Genomic DNA, 10,982 nt, shown 5'->3' with positions numbered 1-10,982 from the left:
TGTGCTTGTGTCTGGATGAGACTTTTAGGTGATCTCAAACTAAGTACATTGGTGGTATGCTCTTGGAATCTACATCTGATCCCTATTTGTTCCCAGTTCCCCTATGTCTTACTTTTTCTTGGGTGCTGTAATTGTAATTCTATAACTTTTTACTATCCCATTTTCTTCCTTTTTACTGGCGCTGATATAACCTAAATGTGTTGCAAGCGCCGTAAAACCCTTAAAAACAAACAACAACAAAAACAACGAGCTAAACAAATCATAATTGCTACTGGGATCTGCCTCTGTTCATTTCTTGGCCCATTCCCTTTGTCTTGCTTTTCCTTTTGTGACTCCTACCTAAGAAGTTGCGAGCAATGATGATCTCTAAATCTATTTGATTGTCCTGTGTGTTTTGAACCATCTTCCTTTTTTTTTTTTTTTTTTTACTTTTCTTGTCACTGGTATGACCTTAGACTATAAAGCACTATTATACCTAAAACTACAGCAGATGGAAATCTCTCAGATTGGGAAGATTGTGGCTTCTCTGTCTAAAGGGTTCTACATTGATCCACATTTTTGCTGTCTTCTATCCTCCTACGTCACTTATTGTTCTTCCCATGTGGCATTGTGTCGTTGTTCTTGTGGGTCTTATTTTAGAAAGACGAGGATCAGCTTTAACTATCTTTTCTTTTTTTCGGAGATGTTTATTTTTTTCTTTGTGAATTATCCCTTCATTGTTCACTATCATTTGTTCATTGATGTGCATTTTGTAACTAAGTTTACGCCTCCAAGCTGGTATCTGTGCTAGCGTCAGATTGACATTAATACTTAATCTGACTGAGTCAGTTGGTTTATTGGAAGTAAAAGGTTGGGACTTCAACAGATCAATTGTTCTTGGAATCTACTACTGTTCTCTGTCTACAAGTCCTTCTTTGTCCCACTTTTTCTTGTGCACTTGTAAGTGTGCAAATCTATAAAATCAAGAGTTTTGCCATCTTCATCTTCCTAGAAACTGACAATGAAATGGCCTTAAATTTGCAAGTGTCATATAACCCCATAACATAAACGAAATCTTAGTCTGTCCTTGAGGTTTAAGAGATATTTACCTGGAAATGATGTAATTCAAACATAGATATTTTTAATTTATTATTGGTGTTTTCCTATCCCAGTCATATTTAGCAGTCATTGTTAATTTAATTTTTTTTTTCATATCTAGTTTGTTTTTTTAAAACTTGGGATTACCAATTGAATTGTTATTTTTTTAAATTTCCTTCACAACATGTTTACATCTACCTAAGACAGTTTTGTTTTGTTTATATTTGGATTTTTTATTATTTTTTTTTTGGTTTCATTTTGTTTTTAAAAAAGGACTCTTATCTCTTTTGTTTCTTTTTGGTGGTAAGTAATAATAAAGTCAGTGTAATACATTAGAAATCGCTTAATCTAATAATGGCAAATGTGAAAAATCATGAAAAATTAAATATATATGAAATCCTAATTTCTCCACTCAATAGTAGGTGAGGAAGCAGTTTCAGAAGAGTACACTTGAGCACGGTTTTTCGAACTTTTCATAACAAACAAAAAGGTTCAAGGACCGTGTACAAAAAAGTAATAAGGAAAAATTCAGGACGTTCAAATGAGTCTGGGGAAACTGTACTTGAGTGTACATACTCTATATGTGTAAATGACTGAAAATTTATTTTTAGGATTTGTTTGTTCTTATTTTTGCATTATATTTTTGTGAATTTCCATTAACATTTATATAAAATATACTCACCGAAGTCATCAGATGTATTGGTGAAAAATAGAGCGGGATGATTAAGTGAATCATTATATTATTGATTCAAGTTAGATTAGAAACGTGCACTTTTTTTCTATGTAGTTTAGAATATAGAGCAGTATAATTAGGTGCCCCAAACGTAAACAAAGGTCTAGAAGCACATGGCAAACCACATGTTCCTGTCTTGACAGCTCAAGTTCCAATGTAAATCATAGAAAAAAATAACGTTTAAAATTTGGCTGTTAGGTGGCAAAAGAAACACATATTCATAAATACTCGATCATGCACCAAATAATGTCTAGATATGGATATTTTATGGAATAAAAGATAAAATTTATCAAGAGTTACAGTCTATCTATTTTTAGACCAGAGCAAATTATTGCGCTGGTGTGAACAAAACGAGAATTATTCGGAGCCTGATTTTCAGAATAATTTAGTCTTATATTATTATTTCTGCTACTGATAGATTTTATGTAATCATATTTTCAATACTGAAAGTGTATTGCCTACAACTCAAACTACAAAATTGGGAGACCTATATTGTGCGTAAATGTTTCCGGTCCCTAACGAAAATCACTAGCAACTTGTTATTGTTTACGTTTGGGGCACCTAATTATACTGCTCTATTAAATACTAATCGGTTTTGTTACAGATTGTTTCTGTTTGCACCATTTACTTTAAAGATCTGAAAAGGTGCGTATAAAATAGTGCCATACAGTTTTATACACACTTTTCAGATCTTTATTTTACACGTGTGCCTCCTACCCTCCATTGTGTTACTTTTATATTACCCCTTACTTTACTCAACTAACTGTACTTTGGTGCTTTTAGTTTTAGAAGACACGTATCGAAAAATAATTTATCTACTTATCATTTTATTTTTCCAATTTATGGACTAGTGATATTAACATGATTAAAGGTGCTGCTTTAAAAGGCTTTGGAAAATTAAATAAATAAATACGAGCGGAAATGATGAATGTAAAATAAGCCTACCTTTAACATTATAAGCTTGTTGGAGGGATTAAAGAAGACGAATAAATTGTTTTGACTTCAGTGAACAGAATAGATGAAATCATACCTTCAAGTTAACTCTATACCAAAATGTGTACTGTTGTATGTGAAATCAGGGAATTCACTATGCATTTGTTTATGGAGATTTGGTACGGTCTGATAGAAGTGAGGGGAGGCTAGATGGGGGAATCAACTGATGGTTGAAGTACTGGCATTTTTTTCCCTAATATTTTAAAATGGTTTTAAAGGTACTCGGTCTCATACTGATTAAACGGAAGTGCCGTATTTTAGTTAATAACCTAAACTGTTTGAGAAGAAACGTTTACCTAAAGGTCGGTCAGGTCAAAATGTGGTATAGATGAATAACAAATAATGTTGTCATCGCCAAAATCATCATTTATAAAAAGTTAAATATTGTTGTAGAGCCGCATGCCATCGTATTATAATTGTACCTATTTTGGCATAGAAGAAACCCGAACAGGCACTGGCATCTGTTTTGTTTTACTGAAGCTACCACGTAATATTCATATTTCTTCCCAAATTAATACATGCAAGCAGCACTTTTTTAAAAAAATCTGATTATCCTTATTTTCTGTAGACCTTGTATCTACGATTAAGTTACACGGAAACCGAGCAGTGCCATCTTTGCATGATTGGCATGATTAATTAGCTTTTTTTTTTCTCAAATGCAAAGAAGACAACGTACTATAATGTTGTTTGAAAATCCATATTACACTGTGTACACATTCAAGGTGAAATATATTTATTATGAAAAAATATGGGTTTTTTGACATTCTAATACATATTAACACTAATGGGAATCGTTATACATGTTCTCTTTTTATAACTACAGTGTGCTATTTGAACTTTTGTTCTTGTGGGATATTGCAATGAGTCTTATCAATGGTTTTATAATTAAGTTGATATAAATACATAATATATTAATAAATTTTATATGATATATGGCAACATCGTGAGTTTTGAGTTTGTCTCATTCGTCGTTTATTGCATCAGAGTTTTGTTATGGTTGTGTTTCTGGTTTGAATATTATTTGATTTATTTTGTTTTATTTTTAATATTTTGGTCAACGTTATGCTTGTATGTTTGTATTTTGTTTTGTTTGGGGTTTATTTTGGTTGTTGTTGTTGTTTTGTTGGGGTTTTTTTCTTTGTTTTATTTTTTGTTTGTCCGGTTTCGTTGTTGTTATCTTTTTATTTTGTAGTGTTTTTTTTTTGTTGTTTTTTTTTTTATTTGGGGGGGGGGGGGGGGTTTCAGGGGTGGGGGTGGGTTGATTTCTCTTTTTTTATTTTTTTACTATGCTTTTTTTTATTTTTTCCATTTTTTATACTCCACTCTGTGGTAAAATGTATTTTGATGTTATCTATAACTATATAAAAATCAAAGCCTTTTATGTCCGAAGTATTCATATGACTTATATCAAAAGTGCTTTCCAACTTCTTAGATAAATCTAACCACGTTTACAATATTATTATTCCATTTCCTGGGCGCTCGTAAATAGTGCAACTCCAAATCAAAAACAATCGGGAAGTTTGTGTGGTGGTTTGGCGTGGGAGTCTAGTGGGAATGGACTGGTAGGGTCTTCTAACCCCCAGTGATCTCGTGTCCCGACCTTGAAATTGAAAATTGTCGGTTCCGTGTACGTGATTGAAAGCAGATTCAGAGAATTACATTTTCAATTCAGAAGAGCAAACCACAAGCTCGTCCTGGAACAGAGATAAATTCTTGTTGAGTTGGTCTAAACAGGAATATGAAGGGATTGTCATAGTGGATAATATTATACTTTCCAGTAGATGGGTTTGTGTTGGTTGACGTCATCACTTCTCAATGAAAGTGTCATGTATTTGTTAAGAGAGGAGACTTCCTTGTTTAAAAAGAATAGCTGCAGACACATTCATAAAGAGCGTTTCAACGTTTTATCATGTGACACGAGGTTCACTTGGGTCGGTTATTTGACCGCCCATGGTGGGCAGGGAGATAATCGTTTCTACGTCTTCTAATTTCCTTTTCCGGGTCTTTTCAGTCTTTTTCTCGGAATGGGATTACTTTGTTTTGTCCTGGCCCTAACTGTAGTCCTTGGCTGAGAAGGAAACAGTCAATTGAATATTATTAGTTTTGGGAGATGGTTATTATTATTTTCCTTGTAAATTTAATGTTATGTACTGATAATTGATTTTTAGAGATGATATTCTTTAAATGTTTGAATGTTTCTTTTTAGTGGAATTTTATGCTTGTGTCTGGTTGGGACTTCTTGCTATCTTTTCTGTTTCCTATTTGAACCAGTCCCCTTTGTTTTACTTTTTCTTTGATGCTTTTAATCGTAAATCTATAAAATATGTTTACAATCCCAGTTTCTTCCCTTTTACTGGCGCTGAAATAAGTTTTGCAAGCATTATAAAACACTTAAAAACAAACAACAATCCGCTTCACAATGCATTTGTATTCTTGTTAGCAGGTCATGTGGAGCTCATTTCGATTTCAATTCCGTCCAAGCCTCTTCGAAGGCAAACTTTTGTATTTCTCAATCACGGGTTGGTAAACACTATGACTACGACGAACATAATGGATGACAATTCTCTGATGCTGGTATCAAAGTAGAAAAAAAATATTCCTTCATAGTCCATAGAGCCGGAGTTTATCACGGTTTCTGTAACGTGAAATAGACGATAGTAATTGCTTTCTAACCTTTGGATAGGATGTTAGTAATTTCTGACAGATCTAACAGATCCAGCTACCAAATCACTTCTGGAAGGACAGGGAGAGAGAGAGAGAGTCAGAAAAAAATAACAACTTCGCCCTGGATCGATCTCGACCCTTTTTGTGTGAAGCGAAAGCTCTACCAACTGAGCTATCCGGACCCCCGGATATAGAGCTTATATAAGCTCTAGAGAATTAAACGAATGACCCCGTGCAATTAACCCATACATACAGCTTCGACTTGTAAGCTTTAGGCCACAATGAGTCACAACTGAGCACAGCTTTGCACTGACTTCCCATATAGAACCAGGATTTGAGATTTAAAAGAGAACACTGATTGATCTATCCGCATCATATGATAATGTTTGAATGGGTGGACTCATGCTGAAACTGTCCAAAATTATAGCATGCACAAAGACCCTAAAGCTGCTATCCGATTGCAAGACAATTTCATGTCATGCTATGAGGAGACGATAGCAAAGCTCGGAAAATTCGGAGTGGAGTTCTCCAAGGCTTAGTAATAGCATTAACCTCCCTTAATGTGTACTTTAGTGACATGCCAATCTACCAATCATTCAACATTGGATACATAATAGGTTCTTGCCTATAAATCCAAACATTAGGAATGCATTAAAAGAGTAAAAGGGCGAAAAAAAAAACACTTGCCAAAAAGAATACTTTGACAAACAGCATTTACATTTTAAAAATGAACGCCAAAAAAACAGTGTCCACAGCTTTCTGCGTACAACCAAAAAAACCCACTAAAGAGCTCGACATTACAGACAGAGAGCTCACCCCCATCAGAGCGCAATCCAAAATATCTCGAAGTTACCTTGACAAACAATTCAACTACCGCAAACACCTCGAGGACAGGCAAACACAATTTCAAAAAGAAAATGTCTGCTGAGTGACTTAAGTCCACCCTAACTCGATGGACCCCAACTCGTACCCCTTGTACTCAGAAGGTAACAGGAAAAAGATGAAAATGCAAACAAAAAAATAGTGAAAGCATCGACAATACTCCAGTAAACGAAGTTATAAAGAAAGTCCAGACAACATCCATGATCAAATCTAAATGGCCATTTGACCTCTCAAAATGCAACTTCAGTCTGTAGGTGGAAGAAAGGAAAAGTGGAAACAAAATATTCTTCACAAGAAACACTCATAGACACTGGGTCACATGAAACCGCTTTCTTACCATACGTGGAATATGTTAACTAAGAGAATCAGAGTTTCTGAGACAAGAGACCACATCATCCTTAATTGTCCATTAACAAGCCTAACTAGTGGTTTTGAGGCAATCACGAGAGCAGGGAATGAATAAAAGAATGGGTCGACATTTTCAAGTTGGAGGTGAATACGATTCTACCACTGCCTATTAAACAATGTTGTCCTTCAAAGACAATGCCAATGGAGCCGGAGTTTATCCCAGTTTTTATAGAGTCAAACGGACAGTAGGGATTGCTTCTTACCTTTGGAAAAGACGCTAGTTTGTCTCAAAGTACGTCCGACAGACCTTATACCGGACGGCAATTAGTAATACTAATTGCAGTTCGGGGCAGAACGAGAAGCTTTCGGAAGGCCTCCCTTTCGGACGACTTCTGGAAAGCTTCGTACAGCTCCAAGGGCCTCCGGATGGCTTGAGAATACTTTAGATGACCTCCGGACGGCTTCCCCAGGCCGCCAGACGGCAATTAGTAATCCGGAGCAGAACGAGGAGCTTTCGGAAGGCCTCCCTTTCGGACGACTTCTGGAAAGCTTCGTACAGCTCTGAGGGCCTCCAGATGGCTTGAGAATGCTTTAGATGACCCCCTGACGGCTTCCCTGGGCCGCCGGACGGCAATTAGTAGGACCGCCTGTGATCGATCTCGGGAGCAACCGAGCCTTTATTCTGACCTACTGTCTATCAAGCAGTGATTGAGTAGCTAGATTAGATTTGCCTGAGTTGTTTTTGTTTTTTTTTGATATATTGCGCAATATCCACTAAATTAAATATGTTCAAAGCGCTTTTCAGGAAGTCTGAAGCTAACATCGGCACTGAACATTATTTTTGCGAGACTGTGATTTTGGAGAAGCTAGTTTTATTTTATATATGGCGAAATGTTGTTTTGCTTCCTAAACTGAACAGTCCAGAAAGGGATGAGCATCGACTCTTTTTTTTCTCTTTCCTTTTACTTTTTTGTCTATATATTTATTAATTTATCTATTCCCTCGTTCATCTTAGTGGGGGACCTGTGCTTATGCCAGAATGAGACTTAGATAATCTCAAACTAAGTACACTGATAGTATGCTCTTGGGCTCTACATCTGTTTTCGTATTTGAACCAATTCCCCTTTGTCTTACCTTTTCTTAGGTGCTTTAATTGTAATTCTAGAACTTTTTACTATCCCATTCTCTTCCTTTTTATTGGTGCTGATATGACCTTAATGTGTTGCAAGCGCGGTAAAACACCTAAAAACAAACACACAAACAACGATCTGTCAAAATTTGGAGAGAAAAATCGTTCCATGAAATGTGATCAAGTGGACGAAATTATACGTATGTTAAGTTTGGGGCATTTTTTTTTACGTTGAAAGAACAAGAAATGGATTCTATTATCGTAATTGAAATGTTGACGCATGGACAGTTGCCTTTTTAACGTAGATAATCAAATAAATTCGCGTCATGTCAAGCCTCTCTAACTGATGTGGCGTGAATATGATATGATATGATTGGTTATTATATGAGTTGATATTGTGTTTTGTGCGTGAATCTATATCCTGAATCTCTATTTCCTGGGTTAGTGAATGAACAGACTATAGGTATTAGTAATTCTTAAGTGTTCGCACCGTCCCTTTGAATTTGAACACGTAGGATCTTCGAAATATAGTATCAACCAAAAAGACAATGACCTGGCTTTTCCGCCGCCTCCTTTAATAACTTATTGGCGTTCCTTTCATAACGACCAGAAATAACTTGGATATGTTTTACTCGGAAAATGTATCCAATCGGAAAGTCTAAAAGAATGTCGAACACACCTGTAAAACTTGCGTTCTACCGTTGTAGAAAAGTTTTATAATCTCTTTCCTTTTTTCCCCCATAAGTCGAAAAGAGCGCAAGTTGCAAAGTATTATGTCAGACTGGCAAGTGAATAAATCGAGTTTGAATCCCTGATTATGCCACCTTCCATCAGTAGAAAATACACGATTAGATTTAAGTTATTTCTACCTTACTTCAATCCTCCCATTCATCACTCTTCGTCAAGAACGCATCCGTCCTTCATTCGTCCTTTATTTTCCAACATTTGACGTCATGCAGGAAAACAGTCCTTGTAATATAAATTAATTATTGCGTTAATGTTTATGTTCAGACAGTTGTTTTGTTTTGTTTTTTCATTACGTGCGCTTCTTGTTAATGTTGAAATTAAAGATTGGGGCAAGGAATGAAGAATGAAAGAGAAAAGAGACTATCAATAGCAATAGTGCTGAAGAAGATACATATATACTGTTATAGTCCATTTTTCGAAGTAACAACCAAAAAGACCAAGATCTGGCTTTTCCGCCGTCTCCTTTAATAACTTATTGACGTTCCTTTCATAACGACAGAAATAACTTGGATAATGTTTTACGATACCACACGGAAGGGGGGTAATTTTTATCAATCCACAGTTTCACATTTGAGAAAAAGAAACCTGGCATTGATATTTTGCACATGATTTGGCCTGTTGATTATGTTCACGTTGCATTCACCAACCTGACCTCAAACCTATAGATATTATTTTTGACATTTACATATATTTTAAATCAAATCGAACTGTAAATGACTTAATTCTATACTTCCTAATGGAGGATGAATCCGAGAAAATGATAGTTTCCTGTCCAAGACATGGAGTAAAGTGGATAATCGATACCAAATCATATCTAACAAATGTGACTCTCCGTCCCAAAGCGGTAATTATGTCTGGGTGACCTAGGTCCTGGAAATGGAATATATAGCTACAAATATGAAACTTGGGGATGATTTCTCATCGTTATAATGGAAAATAAAGATAATTTCTTACATTGCAACCAACTCAAAGTTCCAATTTCTTATCCTTTCAACTCTAAATTCACGTTCGGAGGTCCAATTCATCCCGACATAATACCGTTTTGAGACAGAGAGTTACAGATGATCAGGTATAAAGGCGGCCATAACGGTTAGTTATGGGATACACAACTGTTTTGCACAAGTTTGAGTCGTCAGATTCCTTAATTTACGCCTTTGCAGCTTTTTTTTAACGAAATTGAAATGATTTTATTTATTCATTTCCTTATTCTTTTATCATTGGGTGTCGTGGAGGTTCGTTTCACACAAAAGGAACCGATATCTATCCCGTATATAGTCGCGATTTTTTTTTTTTTGGACCCCTTAGTCCACCTATTAGGGATTTAATATCTGGGTATGTTTGATATGGCGGAAAATACTTTGCGATAAACTTGTGTCTTATCCAAAGGATGTCTAACAATTGTTGTTTTCAGTCTAACGCAATACAAACTGGGATAAACCCTGGCCCCATGTGACTTATGGCTCTAAAGGAGTACCTTTTTTAAAATTAGTTTAATGATTTATTTATCTTTATACCTGCGTATCTGTTTCTTCTTATAAGTATTCTTTTTATAAATGATATTGGTGAAAATCAATAAACACGCTTCAACTTGAACTTGATTATGATGATTATTGGGTTTTTTGTTGGGTTTTTTTTTTTTGTGAGAATGTTAATACGTAGAGGTGCAGTCATTCTTTTTCTAGATTTTCCCGTTCGTGTGGGGTGTGAAAATTTATAGATACATGATAATAAATTCAAATTTTACTACATTACGAAAGAAATGTAAGATTAGACGTCTAGATTGGTCTAGTTAGTTTTACGAGGCATATTTTATTTTCGGTAATAGCGCCGCAAATGTTCATACGTTAAAATAGCAAATTCGATTGTAATGGTATTGATTTTAAATGTAACAAGTCTAGATCAAAGAGAAAAAATGCGTGAGGCATATTATTCAAAAGTTCTAAACGATCCCACAGATTATACAATTTCTAATTTGAGAGTGAAATGGCTAGACTACATCGACATGGCTAGATTATTGAATATTAAAAGATGGACTGCACTTTATGGTATCATTAATTGCGATGTCAAAAATAAGCTTTAGCTTTTATATAGTGCAATATCCACTAAACGTGTTAAAACGCTTTTCAATGGGCCCCTAGCCAAAAGCAATAATGAACATGACACCTATCAGGCGGTATTACACGTTTTTACCCGACAGATACAATGTTGTTAACGGCCAGGTATTCGTTGTACACCTGATTACGGGGAGAACATGTGAGTAAAAAGCCTTTTTCAAAGACTCAAGTATGCGCCGCTCAGAACGGGACACCTACCCTAGACCTTCCGATCCGAATGCGAGTGTTATACCACAATACCACAATGCAACATATAACCGTCAACACAGAGTCAAATTGATGAACAACCTGTTGC

General features: G+C 35.5%; 1 long non-coding RNA gene across 1 annotated transcript; it reads right to left on the bottom strand.

Annotated features, from left to right (window-relative positions):
• Nucleotides 1–3,676: 3,676 nt before the first annotated feature.
• LOC144965358 (uncharacterized) lies at nucleotides 3,677–10,195 on the bottom strand. The gene is made up of 2 exons (XR_013644006.1): nucleotides 10,088–10,195; nucleotides 3,677–5,438 (listed from the first exon to the last, which is right to left on the bottom strand). It is a non-coding gene; the product is annotated as an uncharacterized LOC144965358 (long non-coding RNA).
• Between the last annotated feature and the right edge of the window lie 787 nt (nucleotides 10,196–10,982).

This window comes from Berghia stephanieae, chromosome 2, assembly GCF_034508935.2.
Source record: "Berghia stephanieae isolate SIO BIC M18660-M18661 chromosome 2, UCSD_Bste_1.3, whole genome shotgun sequence".
Lineage (NCBI taxonomy): Eukaryota > Metazoa > Mollusca > Gastropoda > Nudibranchia > Aeolidiidae > Berghia > Berghia stephanieae.
Note: the sequence above shows the minus strand (reverse complement) of the source record. Positions and strands in the feature narration are given on the sequence as shown.